The sequence below is a fragment of the Pseudophryne corroboree genome, unplaced genomic scaffold (assembly GCF_028390025.1).
Source record: "Pseudophryne corroboree isolate aPseCor3 unplaced genomic scaffold, aPseCor3.hap2 scaffold_2870, whole genome shotgun sequence".
Taxonomy (NCBI): Eukaryota; Metazoa; Chordata; class Amphibia; order Anura; family Myobatrachidae; genus Pseudophryne; species Pseudophryne corroboree.
In genome coordinates this window covers 13,892-36,558 of record NW_026969535.1, presented here as the reverse complement: position 1 = coordinate 36,558, position 22,667 = coordinate 13,892, and the positions used below count along the sequence as shown (strand labels likewise).

Genomic DNA, 22,667 nt, shown 5'->3' with positions numbered 1-22,667 from the left:
CTACCCCTGTACCTTGCTCTCTCCTGTCTGTGCTCTCTCCCGTCTGTAGGACTAGGCCCCGCCCCCTTCTTACCCTCCTGTGACTGCTCTCTCCTGACAAGTGGACCAGGCCTGCCCCCTACACGCTGCTGGTGTCTTCATTGTTACTTGGTCTGGAGCTCCGTTGGGGAGAGAACTCACGTGAGCTCATTAAGAATGAGGAACTGGGATGTTTTAATTTTATTGTGAGTAGTGTAGTGTGGTGATGTAGTATGTTGTATGGGGGGTATAGTGTAATTATGAAGTGCAGCATATGGGAGGGCTGTAGCATAGTGATGTAGTGTGGCATATGGGGGGTGGTAGCGCATAGGCGTGCGTACAAGGGGTGCCTGGTGCGCACAGGCACTCCCTAATGTCCAGCACCGCTGCACGCCACGCTTGCTGTAGCACAGTGATCGCTGACTGTGTGATCGGTGGAGCCTAGCCTGCAGCTCATTTCCGTACCTCCCACCACCGCTGCACCCGACCCCCCTCTGCCTGCTGCTAATACTATGCTGAGTGCATTCGTCGGCGGCCTCACTGGGGGGACTGGCGTCACCTTGCAATGTGACATGGTGATGTCCGCCCATGCTCTCCTCCCGCCCACCTGTGCTTTCCTCCTGCTGCGGTCTCTCAGTCCTAGTGTGCCGCGGCCGCCACACCACTGGCAGTGTTCCTCTAGGAGGGACTGGGAGCTGCTGGCAGACACATTCTGCTGAGACTTACTTGTCAGTGCGGGTTCCGGACGGCAGGCGGCGGGTGGGAGGGCAGACGGGGAGCAGGTGTCACAAGGAGTGTGTGGGTAACTAATTCACAATACTTCCGCTCAACGTGGCACTGCTGGTCCTTCATCTCCCATGTCTCTTCACCAGGTGGCGGGCGGCCCGGAAATTAAGTGATGTGTTGTGCAGCAGTCAGTGTGAAGTGACTGTGAGTAACACTGGTGGTGCTGATGATGCTGCTGCAGAATCTGGAAGCAATTAATTCATAAATATAATGTACTCTATCAGTGTTTCTCTGACGTCCTAGTGGATGCTGGGAACTCCGTAAGGACCATGGGGATTAGCGGCTCCGCAGGATACTGGGCACAAAAGTAAAGCTTTAGGACTACCTGGTGTGCACTGGCTCCTCCCCCTATGACAATCCTCCAAGCCTCAGTTAGATTTTTGTGCCCGGCCGAGAAGGGTGCACACTAGGGGCTCTCCTGAGCTTCTTAGTGAAAGTTTAGTTTTAGGTTTTTTATTTTCAGTGAGACCTGCTGGCAACAGGCTCACTGCATCGAGGGACTAAGGGGAGAAGAAGCGAACTCACCTGCGTGCAGAGTGGATTGGGCTTCTTAGGCTACTGGACACCATTAGCTCCAGAGGGACCGAACACAGGCCCAGCCTCGGAGCTCGGTCCCAGAGCCGCGCCGCCGGCCCCCTTACAGAGCCAGAAGCAAGAAGAGGTCCGGAAAATCGGCGGCAGAAGACATCCTGTCTTCACCAAGGTAGCGCACAGCACTGCAGCTGTGCGCCATTGCTCCTCAGCACACTTCACACTTCGGTCACTGAGGGTGCAGGGCGCTAGGGGGGGGCACCCTGAGCAGCAATAGAAACACCTTGGCTGGCGAAAATACATCACATATAGCCCCCAGGGCTATATGGATGAATTTTAACCCCTGGCAGATTCCACAGAAAAACGGGAGAAAAGGCCGCCGAGAAGGGGGCGGAGCCTATCTCCTCAGCACACTGGCGCCATTTTCTCTCACAGCTCCGTTGGAGGGAAACTCCCTGGCTCTCCCCTGCAGTTACTACACTACAGAAAGGGGTTAAAAAAGAGAGGGGGGCACTAATTAGGCGTAGTATAACAATACAGCAGCTATAAGGGGAAAAACACTTATATAAGGTTATCCCTGTATATATATATATATATAGCGCTCTGGTGTGTGCTGGCATACTCTCCCTCTGTCTCCCCAAAGGGCTAGTGGGGTCCTGTCCTCTATCAGAGCATTCCCTGTGTGTGTGTGTGTCGGTACGATTGTGTCGACATGTATGAGGAGGAAAATGGTGTGGAGGCGGAGCAATTGCCTGTAATGGAGTTGTCACCCCCTAGGGAGTCGACACCTGAGTGGCTGAGCTTATGGAAGGAATTACGTGACAGTGTCAGCTCTTTACAAAAGATTGATGACATGAGACAGCCGGCTACTCAGCCTGTGCCTGTCCAGGTGTCTCAAAAGCCATCAGGGGCTCTAAAACGCCCGTTACCGCAGATGGCAGATACAGACGCCGACACGGATACTGATTCCAGTGTCGACGATTAAGAGACGAATGTGACTTCCAGTAGGGCCACACGTTACATGATTGAGGCTATGGAAAATGTTTTTACACATTTCTGATAATACCAGTACCACTAAAAAGGGTATTATGTTGGGTGAGAAAAAACTGCCTGTAGTTTTTCCTGCATCTGAGGAATTAAATGAAGTGTGTGATGATGCGTGGGTTTCCCCCGATAAAAACTGTTAATTCCTAAAAAGTTATTAGCATCATACCCCTTCCCGCCAGAGGATAGGGCACATTGGGAAACACCCCCTAGGGTGAATAAAGCGCTCACACGCTTGTCTAAACAGGTGGCACTACCGTCCCCGGATACGGCCGCCCTTAAGGAACCTGCTGACAGAAAGCAGTAAAATATCCAAAAATGTATATACACTCACACGGGTGTGATACTGCGACCAGCAATCGCCTCAGCCTGGATGTGCAGTGCTGGGATGGCTTGGTCGGATTCCCTGACTGACAATATTGATACCCTAGATAGGGACAGTATATTACTGACTATAGAGCATTTAAAAGATGCTTTCTATATATGCGTGATGCACAGAGGGATATTTGCCGACTGGCATCAAGAGTAAGTGCGCTGTCCATTTCTGCCAGAAGAGGGTTATGGACAAGACAGTGGTCAGGTGATGCTGATTCCAAAAGGCATATGGAAGTATCGCCTTATAAAAGGGAGGAGTTATTTGGGGTAGGTCTAACAGACCTGGTGGCCACGGCAACGGCTGGGAAATCCACATTTTTACCCCAGGTAGCCTCTCAACATAAGAAGACGCCGTATTATCAGGCGCAGTCCTTTGGGCCCCATAAGGGCAAGCGGGCAAAAGGCTCCTCATTTCTGCCCCGTGGCAGAGGGAGAGGAAAAAGGCTGCAGCAAACAGCCAGTTCCCAGGAACAGAAACGGTGGGGGCCCGTCTCATAAATTTCAGCGTGCAGTGGGCTCACTCACAGGTGGACCCCTGGATCCTTCAGGTGGTATCTCAGGGGTACAAATTGGAATTCGAGACGTCTCCCCTTCGCCGTTTTCCTAAAGTCTGCTTTACCGACGTCTCCCTCCGACAGGGAGGCGGTATGGGAAGCCATTCACAAGCTGTATTCCCAGCAGGTGATAATCAAGGTACCCCTCCTACAACAGGGAAAGGGGTATTATTCCACGCTGTTTGTGGTACCGAAGCCGGACGGCTCGGTGAGACCTAATTTAAATCTGAAATCCTTGAACACTTACATACAAAGGTTCAAATTCAAGATGGAGTCACTCAGAGCGGTGATGGCAAACCGGGAAGAAGGGGATTATATGGTGTCTCTGGACATCAAGGATGCTTATCTCCATGTCCCAAATTACCCTTCTCACCAAGGGTACCTCAGGTTTGTGGTACAGAACTGTCACTATCAGTTTCAGACGCTGCCGTTTGGTTTGTCCACGGCACCCCGGGTCTTTACCAAAGTAATGGCCGAAATGATGATACTCCTTCGAAGGAAGGGAGTTTTAATTATCCCTTACTTGGACGATCTCCGGATAAGGGCAAGATCCAGGGAACAGTTGGTAGTCGGGGTAGCACTATCTCAAGTAGTGTTGCGGCAGCACGGTTGGATTCTTAATATTCCAAAATCGCAGCTGATTCCGACGACACGTCTTCTATTCCTAAGGATGATCCTGGACACAGTCCAGAAAATAAGAATTTACTTACCGATAATTCTATTTCTCATAGTCCGTAGTGGATGCTGGGGACTCCGAAAGGACCATGGGGAATAGCGGCTCCGCAGGAGACTGGGCACAAAGTAAAAGCTTTAGGACTAGCTGGTGTGCACTGGCTCCTCCCCCTATGACCCTCCTCCAAGCCTCAGTTAGGATACTGTGCCCGGACGAGCGTACACAATAAGGAAGGATTTTGAATCCCGGGTAAGACTCATACCAGCCACACCAATCACACCGTACAACTTGTTATCTGAACCCAGTTAACAGCATGATAACAGAAGGAGCCTCTGAAAAGATGGCTCACAACAACAATAACCCGATTTTTGTAACAATAACTATGTACAAGTAATGCAGACAATCCGCACTTGGGATGGGCGCCCAGCATCCACTATGGACTATGAGAAATAGAATTATCGGTAAGTAAATTCTTATTTTCTCTAACGTCCTAGTGGATGCTGGGGACTCCGAAAGGACCATGGGGATTATACCAAAGCTCCCAACCGGGTGGGAGAGTGCGGATGACTCTGCAGCACCGAATGAGAGAACTCCAGGTCCTCCTCAGCCAGGGTATCAAATTTGTAGAATTTAGCAAACATGTTTTCCCCTGACCAAGTAGCTGCTCGGCAAAGTTGTAAAGCCGAGACCCCTCGGGCAGCCGCCCAAGATGAGCCCACTTTCCGTGTGGAATGGGCTTTTACAGATTTTGGCTGTGGCAGGCCTGCCACAGAATGTGCAAGCTGAATTGTACTACAAATCCAACGAGCAATCGTCTGCTTAGAAGCAGGAGCACCCAGCTTGCTGGGTGCATACAGGATAAACAGCGAATCAGATTTTCTGACTCCAGCCGTCCTGGAAACATATATTTTCAGGGCCCTGACTACGTCCAGCAACTTGGAATCCTCCAAGTCCCTAGTAGCCGCAGGCACCACATATGAAAAATTAGGTAAGGGCTTTTATAGGATAAAGCCGCCAATTCTGAGACGCGATGTACAGAGAGCCAACGTAAAAAATAACAATGTTTATTAATAAAACATATAAAAAGATTAATTGTCAAATAACCGGTGAAAAATATATATAAATATATATAAGAACATTCTACCTTTGAGAAAGTCACGTGAACGTGACGAAACGCGTCAGGACCCGCCCCTATCCACACTCAGCTCAGGTGAAATCTTCCAGGTGTTCCTTGGTCCCCGCTGCACCCTCCTTCTACAGCATCCGACATCAGCGGCTTCAGCGCACACGCCGCCACGACCGGGTTGTGAGAGAGACGGTCCATTCCTTTCCGCTGCACAGCGTATATGGGCATTGCAGGACATTGAAGCCGAGGACGCTCGGCTCTTACCAGCCCATTTTGGAAAGGTATTGAATATCAATTTCAACTGAGGGACTTTTTTATTCATTAGGATCCTACCAACACACCTGGTATTTATCAACTATCTAACAAGTGAATCACGGAACTTTTCACCCCAATAAGCTGAGTCATTACAATATACCACTAGTTCACGTCTAGTGACTGTTCTTATATATATTTGTATATATTTTTCACCGGTTATTTGACAATTAATCTTTTTATATGTTTTATTAATAAACATTGTTATTTTTTACGTTGGCTCTCTGTACATCATGTTTCGTTCCTGATATTCAGCGCAGCCGTTTGTTCTTTTTCTATGCTATCACCACAATACTACACATAGTATTCCGGCAAGCGCAGACTATCAGGAACATAAAATTGTGATTATTTAATTCTATGAAACACGTATTGGTTTTCACTTTTTATTTTGATGATTAGGCGCTCGTTTGTTGCAGTTTTTTGTTTTGGTCAATTCTGAGACACGCCTGGCTGAAGCCAGGGCTAACAGCATTACCACTTTCCATGTGAGATATTTTAAGTCCACAGTGGTGAGTGGTTCAAACCAATGTGATTTTAGGAATCCCAAAACTACATTGAGATCCCAAGGTGCCACTGGAGGCACAAAAGGAGGCTGTATATGCAGTACTCCCTTGACAAACGTCTGAACTTCAGGAACAGAAGCCAGTTCTTTTTGGAAGAATATTGACAGGGCCGAAATTTGAACCTTAATGGACCCTAATTTGAGGCCCATAGACAGTCCTGTTTGCAGGAAATGCAGGAAACGACCCAGTTGAAATTCCTCTGTAGGGGCCTTCCTGGCCTCGCACCACGCAACATATTTACGCCAAATACGGTGATAATGTTGTATGGTTACATCCTTCCTGGCTTTGATCAGGGTAGGGATGACTTCATCCGGAATGCCTTTTTCCTTCAGGATCCGGCGTTCAACCGCCATGCCGTCAAACGCAGCCGCGGTAAGTCTTGGAACAGACATGGTCCCTGCTGGAGCAGGTCCTTTCTTAGAGGTAGAGGCCACGGGTCTTCCGTGAGCATCTCTTGAATTTCCGGGTACCAAGTCCTTCTTGGCCAATCCGGAGCCACGAGTATAGTCTTTACTCCTCTCCTTCTTATGATTCTCAGTACTTTTGGTATGAGAGGAAGAGGAGGGAACACATACACTGACTGGTACACCCACGGTGTTACCAGAGAGTCCACAGCTATTGCCTGAGGGTCCCTTGACCTGGCGCAATATCTGTCCAGCTTTTTGTTGAGGCGGGACGCCATCATGTCCACCCTTTGGTTTTTCCCAACGGTTCACAATCATGTGGAAGACTTCTGGGTGAAGTCCCCACTCCCCCGGGTGAAGATCGTGTCTGCTGAGGAAGTCTGCTTCCCAGTTGTCCACTCCCGGAATGAACACTGCTGACAGTGCTATCACATGATTCTCCGCCCAGCGAAGAATCCTTGCCACTTCCATCATTGCCCTCCTGCTTCTTGTGCCGCCCTGTCTGTTTACGTGGGCGACTGCCGTGATGTTGTCCGACTGGATCAACACCGGCTGACCCTGAAGCAGAGGTCTTGCCTGACTTAGGGCATTGTAAATGGCCCTTAGTTCCAGGATATTTATGTGAAGTGACGTTTCCATGCTTGACCACAAGCCCAGGAAATTTCTTCCCTGTGTGACTGCTCCCCAGCCTCTCAGGCTGGCATCCGTGGTCACCAGGACCCAATCCTGAATGCCGAATCTGCGGCCCTCTAGGAGATGAGCACTCTGTAACCACCACAGGAGAGACATCCTTGTCCTTGGAGACAGGGTTATCCGCTGATGCATTTGAAGATGCGATCCGGACCATTTGTCCAGCAGATCCCACTGAAAAGTTCTTGCATGGAATCTGCCGAATGGAATCGCTTCGTAAGAAGCCACCATCTTTCCCAGGACCATTGTGCATTGTACTGACACTTGGCCTGGTCTTAGGAGGTTCCTGACTATGTCGGATAACTCCTTGGCTTTCTCCTCCGGGAGAAACACCTTTTTCTGTACTGTGTCCAGAATCATCCCTAGGAACAGCAGACGTGTCGTCGGAATCAGCTGCGATTTTGGAATATTTAGAATCCATCCGTGCTGTCGTAGTACTACTTGAGATAGTGCTACTCCGACCTCTAACTGTTCTCTGGACCTTGCCTGCTTACTTTGTGCCTTCCAATGCACAATGCAAACTACAGGTAGTGCTGCAGGGCCCACACCCTTTTACTTGCCGTACAGAGCAGCTCTGGAGCTGTTACAGTGCCCAGCTGCTGCAAGAAATCAGCTTGAATGCTTCAGGGGCTGGGGCATAGCCAACATGAGCCCCACACCGAAGGAGGGTGGAGGTGTTTAATGCGAACTAGGGGTCATCCAAGCGCCGCAAAAGGCCGCCATGCCCTACACGCCTCTTTTCTCTTTTCATATGCAGACGAGGGTTGAAGCCAACTTTGACCCACTGCTTGGATGACATCACCGTATGCAAATCCATCTGCTGCAGGCCTTCCCCCAGGAATGCTTGCACTAGTTGTTGCATTTGGTTTGTTGTTTGACCCACTGCTTGGATGACATCACCGTATGCAAATCCATCTGCTGCAGGCCTTCCCCCAGGAATGCTTGCACTAGTTGTTGCATTTGGTTTGTTGTTTGGGGGTGCTTCATTATTAGGCAGCCTTCTGCCCTCCCATGTTCATCTGAAAATTTGTGTTCTCCCTGCAGTTGTTGTCCCCAGATGAGAGTTCCCTTGTGCTGCCTCAGTTGAATCTCCTTTACTTGACAGAGATGTGCCTGAGCAGCGGCCCTCCCCAGCCCTATCCCAAATCATACTTATTTTGCATAGGAGATACCATGGTCATGAAGATTGTTCTCCCAGGGTGAGGTTCATTCATTGCATTCTGGGTATGCTGACCCCTGTGATTTCCCCAAATGTGGGAAACTCGACTGCATTATTTGTGGTAGTGGGGGACTGTGTTTGTGCTTTCCTCTGGTCAGCTCTGGTAAAAGTCAGATTTATTTGTCTCAGATCTTCCTCTAGCCTTGTTCTTCTTTCGAGAGTTCCCTTGTGCTGCCTCAGTTGGATCTCCTTCACTTGACAGGGGGGTACCCGAGCAGCGACCCTCCCCAGCTCTAGCCCAACTTCTACTTACCTGGCAGGTGAGATACTATGATCATGTAGGTGCTTCTCCCAGGGCAAGGCTCACCCATTGCACTCTGGGTGTGCTGCTCCTGCGATTTCCCCAAATGTGGGAAACTTGACTGCATAATTTGTGTTTCCCCTGGTCGGCTCTCATATAATTCAGATCTCTTTGTCTCAGGTCTCTCTCCAGCCTAGTTTGCTGTCTGTTTCAACTTCTCTTTTCTTGAGCCGCTCCCTTCTATGCCCTTGCGCACTATCCTGACTTCTCCCGTCTGCTTACTTTGTGCCTTCCAATGCACAATGCAAACTACAGGTAGTGCTGCAGGGCCCACACCCTTTTACTTGCCGTTCAGAGCAGCTCTGGAGCTGTTACAGTGCCCAGCTGCTGCAAGAAATCAGCTTGAATGCTTCAGGGGCTGGGGCATAGCCAACATGAGCCCCACACCGAAGGAGGGTGGAGGTGTTTAATGCGAACTAGGGGTCATCCAAGCGCCGCAAAAGGCCGCCATGCCCTGCACGCCCCTTTTCTCTTTTCATATGCAGACGAGGGTTGAAGCCAACTTTGACCCACTGCTTGGATGACATCACCATATGCAAATCCATCTGCTGCAGGCCTTCCCCCAGGAATGCTTGTACTAGTTGTTGCATTTGGTTTGTTGTTTGGGGGTGCTTCAGTATTAGGCAGCCTTCTGCCCTCCCATGTTTATCTGGAAATATGTGTTCTCCCTGCAGTTGTTGTCCCCAGATGAGAGTTCCCTTGTGCTGCCTCAGTTGAATCTCCTTTACTTGACAGAGATGTGCCTGAGCAGCGGCCCTCCCCAGCCCTATACAAAATCATACTTATTTTGCATAGGCGATACCATGGTCATGAAGATTGTTCTCCCAGGGTGAGGTTCATTCATTGCATTCTGGGTATGCTGACCCCTGTGATTTCCCCAAATGTGGGAAACTCGACTGCATTATTTGTGGTAGTGGGGGACTGTGTTTGTGCTTTCCTCTGGACAGCTCTGGTAAAAGTCAGATTTATTTGTCTCAGATCTTCCTCTAGCCTTGTTCTTCTTTCGAGAGTTCCCTTGTGCTGCCTCAGTTGGATCTCTTTCACTTGACAGGGGGGTGCCAGAGCAGCGACCCTCCTCAGCTCTAGCCCAACTCCTACTTACCTGCCAGGTGAGATACTTTGATCATGAAGGTGCTTCTCCCAGGGCAAGGCTCACCCATTGCACTCTGGGTGTGGTGCCCCTGCGATTTCCCCAAATGTGGGAAGCTTGACTGCATAATTTGTGTTTCCCCTGGTCAGCTCTCGTATAATTCAGATCTCTTTGTCTCAGGTCTCTCTCCAGCCTAGTTTGCTGTCTGTTTCCACTTCTTTTTTCATGAGCCCCTCCCTTTTATACCCTTGTGCACTATCCTGACTTCTCCTCCTGTCTGCTTACTTTGTGCCTTCCAATGCACAATGCAAACTACAGGTAGTGCTGCAGGGCCCACACCCTTTTACTTGCCGTACAGAGCAGCTCTGGAGCTGTTACAGTGCCCAGCTGCTGCAAGAAATCAGCTTGAATGCTTCAGGGGCTGGGGCATAGCCAACATGAGCCCCACACCGAAGGAGGGTGGAGGTGTTTAATGTGAACTAGGGGTCATCCAAGCGCCGCAAAAGGCCGCCATGCCCTGCACGCCCCTTTTCTCTTTTCATATGCAGACGAGGGTTGAAGCCAACTTTGACCCACTGCTTGGATGACATCACCGTATGCAAATCCATCTGCTGCAGGCCTTCCCCCAGGAATGCTTGCACTAGTTGTTGCATTTGGTTTGTTGTTTGGGGGTGCTTCAGTATTAAGCAGCCTTCTGCCCTCCCATGTTCATCTGAAAATATGTGTTCTCCCTGCAGTTGTTGTCCCCAGATGAGAGTTCCCTTGTGCTGCCTCAGTTGAATCTCCTTTACTTGACAGAGATGTGCCTGAGCAGCGGCCCTCCCCAGCCCTATCCCAAATCATACTTATTTTGCATAGGAGATACCATGGTCATGAAGATTGTTCTCCCAGGGTGAGGTTCATTCATTGTATTCTGGGTATGCTGACCCCTGTGATTTCCCCAAATGTGGGAAACTCGACTGCATTATTTGTGGTAGTGGGGGACTGTGTTTGTGCTTTCCTCTGGTCAGCTCTGGTAAAAGTCAGATTTATTTGTCTCAGATCTTCCTCTAGCCTTGTTCTTCTTTCGAGAGTTCCCTTGTGCTGCCTCAGTTGGATCTCTTTCACTTGACAGGGGGGTGCCCGAGCAGCGACCCTCCCCAGCTCTAGCCCAACTCCTACTTACCTGCCAGGTGAGATACTATGATCATGAAGGTGCTTCTCCCAGGGCAAGGCTCACCCATTGCACTCTGATTTCCCCAAATGTGGGAAGCTTGACTGCATAATTTGTGTTTCCCCTGGTCGGCTCTCGTATAATTCAGATCTCTTTGTCTCAGGTCTCTCTCCAGCCTAATTTGCTGTCTGTTTCCACTTCTTTTTTCATGAGCCCCTCCCTTTTATACCCTTGTGCACTATCCTGACTTCTCCTCCTGTCTGCTTTCTTTGTGCCTTCCAATGCACAATGCAAACTACAGGTAGTGCTGCAGGGCCCACACCCTTTTACTTGCCGTACAGAGCAGCTCTGGAGCTGTTACAGTGCCCAGCTGCTGCAAGAAATCAGCTTGAATGCTTCAGGGGCTGGGGCATAGCCAACATGAGCCCCACACCGAAGGAGGGTGGAGGTGTTTAATGCGAACTAGGGGTCATCCAAGCGTCGCAAAAGGCCGCCATGCCCTGCACGCCCCTTTTCTCTTTTCATATGCAGACGAGGGTTGAAGCCAACTTTGACCCACTGCTTGGATGACATCACCGTATGCAAATCCATCTGCTGCAGGCCTTCCCCCAGGAATGCTTGCACTAGTTGTTGCATTTGGTTTGTTGTTTGGGGGTGCTTCAGTATTAGGCAGCCTTCTGCCCTCCCATGTTCATCTGAAAATATGTGTTCTCCCTGCAGTTGTTGTCCCCAGATGAGAGTTCCCTTGTGCTGCCTCAGTTGAATCTCCTTTACTTGACAGAGATGTGCATGAGCAGCGGCCCTCCCCAGCCCTATCCCAAATCATACTTATTTTGCATAGGAGATACCATGGTCATGAAGATTACTCTCCCAGGGTGAGGTTCATTCATTGCATTCTGGGTATGCTGACCCCTGTGATTTCCCCAAATGTGGGAAACGCGACTGCTTTATTTGTTGGTAGTGGGGGGACTGTGTTTGTGCTTTCTTCTGGTCAGCTCTGGTAAAAGTCAGATTTCTTTGTCTCAGATCTTCCTCTAGCCTTGTTCTTCTTTCGAGAGTTCCTTTGTGCTGCCTCAGTTGGATCTCCTTCACTTGACAGGGGGGTGCCCGAGCAGCGACCCTCCCCAGTTCTTGCCCAACTCCTACTTACCTGCCAGGTGAGATACTATGATCATGAAGGTGCTTCTCCCAGGGCAAGGCTCACCCATTGCACTCTGGGTGTGCTGCCCCTGCGATTTCCCCAAATGTGGGAAACTTGACTGCATAATTTGTGTTTCCCCTGGTCGGCTCTCGTATAATTCAGATCTCTTTGTCTCAGGTCTCTCTCCAGCCTAGTTTGCTGTCTGTTTCCACTTCTCTTTTCTTGAGCCGCTCCCTTCTATGCCCTTGCGCACTATCCTGACTTCTCCCGTCTGCTTACTTTGTGCCTTCCTACGCACAATGCGAACTACAGGTAGTGCTGCAGGGCCCACACCCTTTTAGTTGCCTTACAGAGCAGCTCTGGAGCTGTTACAGTGCCCAGCTGCTGCAAGAAATCAGCTTGAATGCTTCAGGGGCTGGGGCATAGCCAACATGAGCCCCACACCGAAGGAGGGTGGAGGTGTTTAATGTGAACTAGGGGTCATCCAAGCGCCGCAAAAGGCCGCCATGCCCGGCATAACCCTTTTCTCTTTTCATATGCAGATGAGGGTTCCAGCCAACTTTGGCCCACTGCTTGGATGACATCACCGTATGCAAATCCGTCTTCTGCAGACCTTCACCCAGGAATGCTTTTACTAGTTGTTGCATTTGGTTTGTTGTTTGGGGGTGCTTCAGTATTAGGCAGCCTTCTGTCCTCCCATATTCATCTGAAAATATGTGTTCTCCCTGCAGTTGTTGTCCCCAGATGAGAGTTCCCTTGTGCTGCCTCAGTTGAATCTCCTTTACTTGACAGAGATGTGCCTGAGCAGCGGCCCTCCCCAGCCCTATCCCAAATCATACTTATTTTGCATAGGAGATACCATGGTCATGAAGATTGTTCTCCCAGGGTGAGGTTCATTCATTGCATTCTGGGTATGCTGACCCCTGTGATTTCCCCAAATTTGGGAAACTCGACTGCATTATTTGTGGTAGTGGGGGACTGTGTTTGTGCTTTCCTCTGGTCAGCTCTGGTAAAAGTCAGATTTCTTTGTCTCAGATCTTCCTCTAGCCTTGTTCTTCTTTCGAGAGTTTCCTTGTGCTGCCTCAGTTGGATCTCCTTCACTTGACAGGGGGGTGCCCGAGCAGCGACCCTCCCAAGCTCTAGCCCAACTCCTACTTACCTGCCAGGTGAGATACTATAATCAGGAAGGTGCTTCTCCCAGGGCAAGGCTCACCCATTGCACTCTGGGTGTGCTGCTCCTGCGATTTCCCCAAATGTGGGAAACTTGACTGCATAATTTGTGTTTCCCCTGGTCGGCTCTCGTATAATTCAGATCTCTTTGTCTCAGGTCTCTCTCCAGCCTAGTTTGCTGTCTGTTTCAACTTCTCTTTTCTTGAGCCGCTCCCTTCTATGCCCTTGCGCACTATCCTGACTTCTCCCGTCTGCTTACTTTGTGCCTTCCAATGCACAATGCAAACTACAGGTAGTGCTGCAGGGCCCACACCCTTTTACTTGCCGTTCAGAGCAGCTCTGGAGCTGTTACAGTGCCCAGCTGCTGCAATAAATCAGCTTGAATGCTTCAGGGGATGGGGCATGGCCAACATGAGCCCCACACCAAAGGAGGGTGGGGGTGTTTAATGCGAACTAGGGGTCATCCAAGCACCGCAAAAGGCCGCCATGCCCTGCACGCCCCTTTTCTCTTTTCATATGCAGATGAGGGTTGAAGCCAACTTTGACCCACTGCTTGGATGACATCACCGTATGCAAATCCGTCTTCTGCAGAACTTACCCCAGGAATGCTTGCACTAGTTGTTGCATTTGGTTTGTTGTTTGGGGGTGCTTCAGTATTAGGCAGCCTTCTGCCCTCCCATGTTCATCTGAAAATATGTGTTCTCCCTGCAGTTGTTGTCCCCAGATGAGAGTTCCCTTGTGCTGCCTCAGTTGAATCTCCTTTACTTGACAGAGATGTGCATGAGCAGCGGCCCTCCCCAGCCCTATCCCAAATCATACTTATTTTGCATAGGAGATACCATGGTCATGAAGATTACTCTCCCAGGGTGAGGTTCATTCATTGCATTCTGGGTATGCTGACCCCTGTGATTTCCCCAAATGTGGGAAACGCGACTGCTTTATTTGTTGGTAGTGGGGGACTGTGTTTGTGTTTTCCTCTGGTCAGCTCTGGTAAAAGTCAAATTTCTTTGTCTCAGATCTTCCTCTAGCCTTGTTCTTTTTTCGAGAGTTTCCTTGTGCTGCCTCAGTTGGATCTCCTTCACTTGACAGGGGGGTGCCCGAGCAGCGACCCTCCCCAGCTCTAGCCCAACTCCTACTTACCTGCCAGGTGAGATACTATGATCATGAAGGTGCTTCTCCCAGGGCAAGGCTCACCCATTGCACTCTGGGTGTGCTGCCCCTGCGATTTCCCCAAATGTGGGAAACTTGACTGCATAATTTGTGTTTCCCCTGGTCAGGTCTCGTATAATTCAGATCTCTTTGTCTCAGGTCTCTCTCCAGCCTAGTTTGCTGTCTGTTTCAACTTCTCTTTTCTTGAGCCGCTCCCTTTTATACCCTTGTGCACTATCCTGACTTCTCCTCCTGTCTGCTTACTTTGTGCCTTCCAATGCGCAATGCAAACTACAGGTAGTGCTGCAGGGCCCACACCCTTTTACTTGCCTAACAGAACAGCTCTGGAGCTGTTACAGTGCCAAGCTGCTGCAAGAAATCAGCTTGAATGCTTCAGGGGATGGGGCATGGCCAACATGAGCCCCACACCGAAGGAGGGTGGGGGTGTTTAATGCGAACTAAGGGTCATCCAAGCGCCGCAAAAGGCCGCCATGCCCTGCATACCCCTTTTCTCTTTTCATATGCAGATGAGGGTTCCAGCCAACTTTGGCCCACTGCTTGGATGACATCACCGTATGCAATTCCGTCTTCTGCAGAACTTCCCCCAGGAATGCTTGTACTAGTTGTTGCATTTGGTTTGTTGTTTGGGGGTGCTTCAGTATTAGGCAGCCTTCTGCCCTCCCATGTTCATCTGAAAATATGTGTTCTCCCTGCAGTTGTTGTCCCCAGATGAGAGTTTCCTTGTGCTGCCTCAGTTGAATCTCCTTTACTTGACAGAGATGTGCATGAGCAGCGGCCCTCCCCAGCCCTATCCCAAATCATACTTATTTTGCATAGGAGATACCATGGTCATGAAGATTGTTCTCCCAGGGTGAGGTTCATTCATTGCATTTTGGGTATGCTGACCCTTGTGATTTCCCCAAATGTGGGAAACTCGACTGCATTATTTGTGGTAGTGGGGGACTGTGTTTGTGCTTTCCTCTGGTCAGCTCTGGAAAAAGTCAGATTTCTTTGTCTCAGATCTTCCTCTAGCCTTGTTCTTCTTTCGAGAGTTCCCTTGTGCTGCCTCAGTTGGATCTCTTTCACTTGACAGGGGGGTGCCCGAACAGCGACTTTCCCCAGCTCTAGCCCAACTCCTACTTACCTGCCAGGTGAGATACTATGATCATGAAGGTGCTTCTCCCAGGGCAAGGCTCACCCATTGCACTCTGGGTGTGCTGCCCCTGCGATTTCCCCAAATGTGGGAAACTTGACTGCATAATTTGTGTTTCCCCTGGTCGGCTCTCGTATAATTCAGATCTCTTTGTCTCAGGTCTCTCTCCAGCCTAGTTTGCTGTCTGTTTCCACTTCTCTTTTCTTCAGCCGCTCCCTTCTATACCCTTGTGCACTATCCTGACTTCTCCTCCCATCTGCTTACTTTGTGCCTTCCAATGCACAATGCAAACTACAGGTAGTGCTGCAGGGCCCACACCCTTTTACTTGCCTTACAGAGCAGCTCTGGAGCTGTTACAGTGCCCAGCTGCTGCAAGAAATCAGCTTGAATGCTTCAGGGGATGGGGCATGGCCAACATGAGCCCCACACCAAAGGAGGGTGGAGGTGTTTAATGCGAACTAGGGGTCATCCAAGCACCGCAAAAGGCCGCCATGCCCTGCACGCCCCTTTTCTCTTTTCATATGCAGATGAGGGTTGAAGCCAACTTTGACCCACTGCTTGGATGACATCACCGTATGCAAATCCGTCTTCTGCAGAACTTCCCCCAGGAATGCTAGGACTAGTTGTTGCATTTGGTTTGTTGTTTGGGGGTGCTTCAGTATTAGGCAGCCTTCTGCCCTCCCATGTTCATCTGAAAATATGTGTTCTCCCTGCAGTTGTTGTCCCCAGATGAAAGTTCCCTTGTGCTGCCTCAGTTGAATCTCCTTTACTTGACAGAGATGTGCATGAGCAGCGGCCCTCCCCAGCCCTATTCCAAATCATACTTATTTTGCATAGGAGATACCATGGTCATGAAGATTTTTCTCCCAGGGTGAGGTTCATTCATTGCATTTTGGGTATGCTGACCCCTGTGATTTCCCCAAATGTGGGAAACTTGACTGCATTATTTGTGGTAGTGGGAGACTGTGTTTGTGCTTTCCTCTGGTCAGCTCTGGTAAAAGTCAGATTTCTTTGTCTCAGATTTTCCTTTAGCCTTGTTCTTCTTTCGAGAGTTCCCTTGTGCTGCCTCAGTTGGATCTCCTTCACTTTACAGGGGGGTACCCGAGCAGCGACCCTCCCCAGCTCTAGCCCAACTCCTACTTACCTGCCAGGTGAGATACTATGATCATGAAGGTGCTTCTCCCAGGGCAAGGCTCACCCATTGTACTCTGGGTGTGCTGCTCCTGCGATTTCCCCAAATGTGGGAAACTTGACTGCATAATTTGTGTTTCCCCTGGTCGGCTCTCGTATAATTCAGATCTCTTTGTCACAGGTCTCTCTCCAGCCTAGTTTGCTGTCTGTTTCCACTTCTCTTTTCTTCAGCCGCTCCCTTCTATACCCTTGTGCACTATCCTGACTTCTCCTCCCGTCTGCTTACTTTGTGCCTTCCAATGCACAATGCAAACTACAGGTAGTGCTGCAGGGCCCACACCCTTTTACTTGCCTTACAGAGCAGCTCTGGAGCTGTTACAGTGCCCAGCTGCTGCAAGAAATCAGCTTGAATGCTTCAGGGGATGGGGCATGGCCAACATGAGCCCCACACCAAAGGAGGGTGGAGGTGTTTAATGCGAACTAGGGGTCATCCAAGCACCGCAAAAGGCCGCCATGCCCTGCACGCCCCTTTTCTCTTTTCATATGCAGATGAGGGTTGAAGCCAACTTTGACCCACTGCTTGGATGACATCACCGTATGCAAATCCGTCTTCTGCAGAACTTCCCCCAGGAATGCTTGCACTAGTTGTTGCATTTGGTTTGTTGTTTGGGGGTGCTTCAGTATTAGGCAGCCTTCTGCCCTCCCATGTTCATCTGAAAATATGTGTTCTCCCTGCAGTTGTTGTCCCAAGATGAGAGTTCCCTTGTGCTGCCTCAGTTGAATCTCCTTTACTTGACAGAGATGTGCATGAGCAGCGGCCCTCCCCAGCCCTATTCCAAATCATACTTATTTTGCATAGGAGATACCATGGTCATGAAGATTTTTCTCCCAGGGTGAGGTTCATTCATTGCATTTTGGGTATGCTGACCCCTGTGATTTCCCCAAATGTGGGAAACTTGACTGCATTATTTGTGGTAGTGGGAGACTGTGTTTGTGCTTTCCTCTGGTCAGCTCTGGTAAAAGTCAGATTTCTTTGTCTCAGATTTTCCTTTAGCCTTGTTCTTCTTTCGAGAGTTCCCTTGTGCTGCCTCAGTTGGATCTCCTTCACTTTACAGGGGGGTACCCGAGCAGCGACCCTCCCCAGCTCTAGCCCAACTCCTACTTACCTGCCAGGTGAGATACTATGATCATGAAGGTGCTTCTCCCAGGGCAAGGCTCACCCATTGTACTCTGGGTGTGCTGCTCCTGCAATTTCCCCAAATGTGGGAAACTTGACTGCATAATTTGTGTTTCCCCTGGTCGGCTCTCGTATAATTCAGATCTCTTTGTCTCAGGTCTCTCTCCAGCCTAGTTTGCTGTCTGTTTCCACTTCTCTTTTCTTCAGCCGCTCCCTTCTATACCCTTGTGCACTATCCTGACTTCTCCTCCCGTCTGCTTACTTTGTGCCTTCCAATGCACAATGCAAACTACAGGTAGTGCTGCAGGGCCCACACCCTTTTACTTGCCTTACAGAGCAGCTCTGGAGCTGTTACAGTGCCCAGCTGCTGCAAGAAATCAGCTTGAATGCTTCAGGGGCTGGGGCATAGCCAACATGAGCCCCACACCGAAGGAGGGTGGAGGTGTTTAATGCAAACTAGGGGTCAGACAAGCGCCGCAAAAGGCCACCATGCCCTGCACGCCCCTTTTCTGTTTTCATATGCAGACGAGGGTTGAAGCCAACTTTGACCCACTGCTTGGATGACATCACCATATGCAAATCCATCTGCGGCAGGCCTTCCCCCAGGAATGCTTGCACTAGTTGTTGCATTTGGTTTGTTGTTTGGGGGTGCTTCAGTATTAGGCAGCCTTCTGCCCTCCCATGTTCATCTGAAAATATGTGTTCTCCCTGCAGTTGTTGTCCCAAGATGAGAGTTCCCTTTTGCTGCCTCAGTTGAATCTCCTTTACTTGACAGAGATGTGCATGAGCAGCGGCCCTCCCCAGCCCTATTCCAAATCATACTTATTTTGCATAGGAGATACCATGGTCATGAAGATTTTTCTCCCAGGGTGAGGTTCATTCATTGCATTTTGGGTATGCTGACCCCTGTGATTTCCCCAAATGTGGGAAACTTGACTGCATTATTTGTGGTAGTGGGAGACTGTGTTTGTGCTTTCCTCTGGTCAGCTCTGGTAAAAGTCAGATTTCTTTGTCTCAGATTTTCCTTTAGCCTTGTTCTTCTTTCGAGAGTTCCCTTGTGCTGCCTCAGTTGGATCTCCTTCACTTTACAGGGGGGTACCCGAGCAGCGACCCTCCCCAGCTCTAGCCCAACTCCTACTTACCTGCCAGGTGAGATACTATGATCATGAAGGTGCTTCTCCCAGGGCAAGGCTCACCCATTGTACTCTGGGTGTGCTGCTCCTGCGATTTCCCCAAATGTGGGAAACTTGACTGCATAATTTGTGTTTCCCCTGGTCGGCTCTCGTATAATTCAGATCTCTTTGTCTCAGGTCTCTCTCCAGCCTAGTTTGCTGTCTGTTTCCACTTCTCTTTTCTTCAGCCGCTCCCTTCTATACCCTTGTGCACTATCCTGACTTCTCCTCCCGTCTGCTTACTTTGTGCCTTCCAATGCACAATGCAAACTACAGGTAGTGCTGCAGGGCCCACACCCTTTTACTTGCCTTACAGAGCAGCTCTGGAGCTGTTACAGTGCCCAGCTGCTGCAAGAAATCAGCTTGAATGCTTCAGGGGATGGGGCATGGCCAACATGAGCCCCACACCAAAGGAGGGTGGAGGTGTTTAATGCGAACTACGGGTCATCCAAGCACCGCAAAAGGCCGCCATGCCCTGCACGCCCCTTTTCTGTTTTCATATGCAGACGAGGGTTGAAGCCAACTTTGACCCACTGCTTGGATGACATCACCGTATGCAAATCCGTCTTCTGCAGAACTTCCCCCAGGAATGCTTGCACTAGTTGTTGCATTTGGTTTGTTGTTTGGGGGTGCTTCAGTATTAGGCAGCCTTCTGCCCTCCCATGTTCATCTGAAAATATGTGTTCTCCCTGCAGTTGTTGACCCAAGATGAGAGTTCCCTTGTGCTGCCTCAGTTGAATCTCCTTTACTTGACAGAGATGTGCATGAGCAGCGGCCCTCCCCAGCCCTATTCCAAATCATGCTTATTTTGCATAGGAGATACCATGGTCATGAAGATTTTTCTCCCAGGGTGATGTTCATTCATTGCATTTTGGGTATGCTGACCCCTGTGATTTCCCCAAATGTGGGAAACTTGACTGCATTATTTGTGGTAGTGGGAGACTGTGTTTGTGCTTTCCTCTGGTCAGCTCTGGTAAAAGTCAGATTTCTTTGTCTCACATTTTCCTTTAGCCTTGTTCTTCTTTCGAGAGTTCCCTTGTGCTGCCTCAGTTGGATCTCCTTCACTTTACAGGGGGGTACCCGAGCAGCGACCCTCCCCAGCTCTAGCCCAACTCCTACTTACCTGCCAGGTGAGATACTATGATCATGAAGGTGCTTCTCCCTGGGCAAGGCTCACCCATTGTACTCTGGGTGTGCTGCTCCTGCAATTTCCCCAAATGCGGGAAACTTGACTGCATAATTTGTGTTTCCCCTGGTCGGCTCTCGTATAATTCAGATCTCTCTGTCTCAGGTCTCTCTCCAGCCTAGTTTGCTGTCTGTTTCCACTTCTCTTTTCTTCAGCCGCTCCCTTCTATACCCTTGTGCACTATCCTGACTTCTCCTCCCGTCTGCTTACTTTGTGCCTTCCAATGCACAATGCAAACTACAGGTAGTGCTGCAGGGCCCACACCCTTTTACTTGCCTTACAGAGCAGCTCTGGAGCTGTTACAGTGCCCAGCTGCTGCAAGAAATCAGCTTGAATGCTTCAGGGGCTGGGGCATAGCCAACATGAGCCCCACACCGAAGGAGGGTGGAGGTGTTTAATGCAAACTAGGGGTCAGACAAGCGCCGCAAAAGGCCACCATGCCCTGCACGCCCCTTTTCTGTTTTCATATGCAGACGAGGGTTGAAGCCAACTTTGACCCACTGCTTGGATGACATCACCATATGCAAATCCATCTGCGGCAGGCCTTCCCCCAGGAATGCTTGCACTAGTTGTTGCATTTGGTTTGTTGTTTGGGGGTGCTTCAGTATTAGGCAGCCTTCTGCCCTCCCATGTTCATCTGAAAATATGTGTTCTCCCTGCAGTTGTTGTCCCCAGATGAGAGTTCCCTTGTGCTGCCTCAGTTGAATCTCCTTAACTTGACAGAGATGTGCCTGAGCAGCGGCCCACCCCAGCTCTATCCCAAATCATACTTATTTTGCATAGGAGATACCATGGTCATGAAGATTATTCTCCCAGGGTGAGGTTCATTCATTGCATTCTGGGTATGCTGACCCCTGTGATTTCCCCAAATGTGGGAAACTCGACTGCTTTATTTGTGGTAGTGGGGGACTGTGTTTGTGTTTTCCTCTGGTCAGCTCTGGTAAAAGTCAGATTTCTTTGTTTCAGATCTTCCTCTAGCCTTGTTCTTCTTTTGAGAGTTCCCTTGTGCTGCCTCAGTTGGATCTCCTTCACTTGACAGGGGGGTGCCCGAGCAGAGACCCTCCCCAGCTCTAGCCCAACTCCTACTTACCTGCCAGGTGAGATACTATGATCATGATGGTGCTTCTCCCAGGGCAAGGCTCACCCATTGCACTCTGGGGGGTACATTTACTAACATTCGTAATTTCCGAAAATAGGTCAAAGTTCAATCACGAATGACATCGACAGTGTAAAACTGCAACTTTTTGAATTTATTACGATGGATTTACTAAGCTGTCGTATTCGGGTTTTTCTTTTCTTCCGATGTCGATGTCATTCGTTTTTTTTTACCTAATTTTACGGCAGTGATTAGCAAAACACTGCCGTTTTTTTTAACAATCAATCTCGGCCGGATCTGTGTGATCCGTGCTGGGGTTCTTTTTTTTTTTTTTTTTTAATTAAACAATGTAAAATCCCAAAAAAAAATGCGTGGGGTCCCCCCTCCTAAGCATAACCAGCCTCGGGCTCTTTGAGCCGATCCTGGTTGCAGAAATATGGTAAAAAAAATGACAGGGGTTCCCCCATATTTAAGCAACCAGCATCGGGCTCTGCGCCTGGTCCTGGTCCCAAAAATACGGGGGACAAAAAGAGTAGGGGTCCCCCGTATTTTTAAAACCAGCACCGGGCTCCACTAGCTGGACAGATAATGCCACAGCCGGGGGTCACTTTTATACAGCGCCCTGCGGCCGTGGCATCAAAAATCCAACTAGTCACCCCTGGCCGGGGTACCCTGGGGGAGTGGGAACCCCTTCAATCAAGGGGTCCCCCCCCCCCAGCCACCCAAGGGCCAGGGGTGAAGCCCGAGGCTGTCCCCCCCCATCCAATGGGCTGCGGATGGGAGGGCTGATAGCCTTTGTTGTAAAATAAAAGATATTGTTTTTAGTAGCAGTACTACAAGTCCCAGCAAGCCTCCCCCGCATGCTGGTACTTGGAGAACCACAAGTACCAGCATGCGGCGGAAAAACGGGCCCGCTGGTACCTGTAGTACTACCACTAAAAAAATACCCAAAAAAACACAAGACACACACACCGTGAAAGTATAATTTTATTACATACATACACACATACATACATACATACTTACCTTATGTTCCCACGCAGGTCGGTCCTCTTCTCCAGTAGAATCCAAGGGGTACCTGTTGAAGAAATTCTACTCACCAGATCCAGTGGTCCAGGCTCCTCGGCAAATCCAGGGTTAATCCACGTACTTGAATAAAACAAAAAAACGGTTGCCCGACCACGAACTGAAAGGTGACCCATGTTTGCACATGGGTCACCTTCCCACGAATGCCAGAAACCCACTTTGCCTTCTGGCTAAGTGGGTTTCTTCAGCCAATCAGGGAGTGCCACGTTGTAGCACTCTCCTGATCAGCTGTGTGCTCCTGTCTTCACTGACAGGCAGCACGCGGCAGTGTTACAATGTAGCGCCTATGCGCTACATTGTAACCAATGATGGGAACTTTCTGCTCAGCGGTGACGTCACTTTAGGTCAACCGCAGGGCACAAAGTTC

The 22,667-nt window shown here is 49.7% G+C and overlaps 21 non-coding genes and 1 pseudogene across 21 annotated transcripts; all 22 read left to right on the top strand.

The window, feature by feature from the left end:
* Positions 1–8,224: 8,224 nt before the first annotated feature.
* Positions 8,225–8,388, top strand: LOC135014661 (U1 spliceosomal RNA). The gene has a single exon (XR_010213081.1). It is a non-coding gene; the product is annotated as a U1 spliceosomal RNA (small nuclear RNA).
* Positions 8,389–8,540: 152 nt separating this feature from the next.
* Positions 8,541–8,682, top strand: LOC135014671 (U1 spliceosomal RNA; annotated as a pseudogene).
* A 692-nt stretch (positions 8,683–9,374) lies between these two features.
* On the top strand, positions 9,375–9,538 carry LOC135014691 (U1 spliceosomal RNA). The gene has a single exon (XR_010213108.1). It is a non-coding gene; the product is annotated as a U1 spliceosomal RNA (small nuclear RNA).
* Positions 9,539–9,690: 152 nt separating this feature from the next.
* LOC135014688 (U1 spliceosomal RNA) lies at positions 9,691–9,853 on the top strand. The gene has a single exon (XR_010213106.1). It is a non-coding gene; the product is annotated as a U1 spliceosomal RNA (small nuclear RNA).
* Positions 9,854–10,527: 674 nt separating this feature from the next.
* On the top strand, positions 10,528–10,691 carry LOC135014690 (U1 spliceosomal RNA). Its single transcript, XR_010213107.1, has one exon. It is a non-coding gene; the product is annotated as a U1 spliceosomal RNA (small nuclear RNA).
* Positions 10,692–11,663: 972 nt separating this feature from the next.
* LOC135014672 (U1 spliceosomal RNA) lies at positions 11,664–11,829 on the top strand. Its single transcript, XR_010213091.1, has one exon. It is a non-coding gene; the product is annotated as a U1 spliceosomal RNA (small nuclear RNA).
* Positions 11,830–11,981: 152 nt separating this feature from the next.
* LOC135014676 (U1 spliceosomal RNA) lies at positions 11,982–12,144 on the top strand. Its single transcript, XR_010213094.1, has one exon. It is a non-coding gene; the product is annotated as a U1 spliceosomal RNA (small nuclear RNA).
* A 671-nt stretch (positions 12,145–12,815) lies between these two features.
* On the top strand, positions 12,816–12,979 carry LOC135014685 (U1 spliceosomal RNA). The gene has a single exon (XR_010213103.1). It is a non-coding gene; the product is annotated as a U1 spliceosomal RNA (small nuclear RNA).
* A 152-nt stretch (positions 12,980–13,131) lies between these two features.
* LOC135014686 (U1 spliceosomal RNA) lies at positions 13,132–13,294 on the top strand. Its single transcript, XR_010213104.1, has one exon. It is a non-coding gene; the product is annotated as a U1 spliceosomal RNA (small nuclear RNA).
* A 671-nt stretch (positions 13,295–13,965) lies between these two features.
* LOC135014679 (U1 spliceosomal RNA) lies at positions 13,966–14,130 on the top strand. Its single transcript, XR_010213097.1, has one exon. It is a non-coding gene; the product is annotated as a U1 spliceosomal RNA (small nuclear RNA).
* Positions 14,131–14,282: 152 nt separating this feature from the next.
* On the top strand, positions 14,283–14,445 carry LOC135014678 (U1 spliceosomal RNA). Its single transcript, XR_010213096.1, has one exon. It is a non-coding gene; the product is annotated as a U1 spliceosomal RNA (small nuclear RNA).
* Positions 14,446–15,119: 674 nt separating this feature from the next.
* Positions 15,120–15,283, top strand: LOC135014674 (U1 spliceosomal RNA). The gene has a single exon (XR_010213092.1). It is a non-coding gene; the product is annotated as a U1 spliceosomal RNA (small nuclear RNA).
* Positions 15,284–15,435: 152 nt separating this feature from the next.
* Positions 15,436–15,598, top strand: LOC135014675 (U1 spliceosomal RNA). The gene has a single exon (XR_010213093.1). It is a non-coding gene; the product is annotated as a U1 spliceosomal RNA (small nuclear RNA).
* Positions 15,599–16,272: 674 nt separating this feature from the next.
* LOC135014667 (U1 spliceosomal RNA) lies at positions 16,273–16,436 on the top strand. Its single transcript, XR_010213087.1, has one exon. It is a non-coding gene; the product is annotated as a U1 spliceosomal RNA (small nuclear RNA).
* A 152-nt stretch (positions 16,437–16,588) lies between these two features.
* LOC135014684 (U1 spliceosomal RNA) lies at positions 16,589–16,751 on the top strand. Its single transcript, XR_010213102.1, has one exon. It is a non-coding gene; the product is annotated as a U1 spliceosomal RNA (small nuclear RNA).
* Positions 16,752–17,425: 674 nt separating this feature from the next.
* LOC135014666 (U1 spliceosomal RNA) lies at positions 17,426–17,589 on the top strand. Its single transcript, XR_010213085.1, has one exon. It is a non-coding gene; the product is annotated as a U1 spliceosomal RNA (small nuclear RNA).
* A 152-nt stretch (positions 17,590–17,741) lies between these two features.
* Positions 17,742–17,904, top strand: LOC135014680 (U1 spliceosomal RNA). The gene has a single exon (XR_010213098.1). It is a non-coding gene; the product is annotated as a U1 spliceosomal RNA (small nuclear RNA).
* Positions 17,905–18,578: 674 nt separating this feature from the next.
* LOC135014665 (U1 spliceosomal RNA) lies at positions 18,579–18,742 on the top strand. Its single transcript, XR_010213084.1, has one exon. It is a non-coding gene; the product is annotated as a U1 spliceosomal RNA (small nuclear RNA).
* Positions 18,743–18,894: 152 nt separating this feature from the next.
* LOC135014683 (U1 spliceosomal RNA) lies at positions 18,895–19,057 on the top strand. The gene has a single exon (XR_010213101.1). It is a non-coding gene; the product is annotated as a U1 spliceosomal RNA (small nuclear RNA).
* A 674-nt stretch (positions 19,058–19,731) lies between these two features.
* Positions 19,732–19,895, top strand: LOC135014670 (U1 spliceosomal RNA). Its single transcript, XR_010213090.1, has one exon. It is a non-coding gene; the product is annotated as a U1 spliceosomal RNA (small nuclear RNA).
* A 152-nt stretch (positions 19,896–20,047) lies between these two features.
* Positions 20,048–20,210, top strand: LOC135014681 (U1 spliceosomal RNA). The gene has a single exon (XR_010213099.1). It is a non-coding gene; the product is annotated as a U1 spliceosomal RNA (small nuclear RNA).
* A 674-nt stretch (positions 20,211–20,884) lies between these two features.
* Positions 20,885–21,048, top strand: LOC135014664 (U1 spliceosomal RNA). Its single transcript, XR_010213083.1, has one exon. It is a non-coding gene; the product is annotated as a U1 spliceosomal RNA (small nuclear RNA).
* The last annotated feature ends 1,619 nt before the right edge of the window (positions 21,049–22,667 follow it).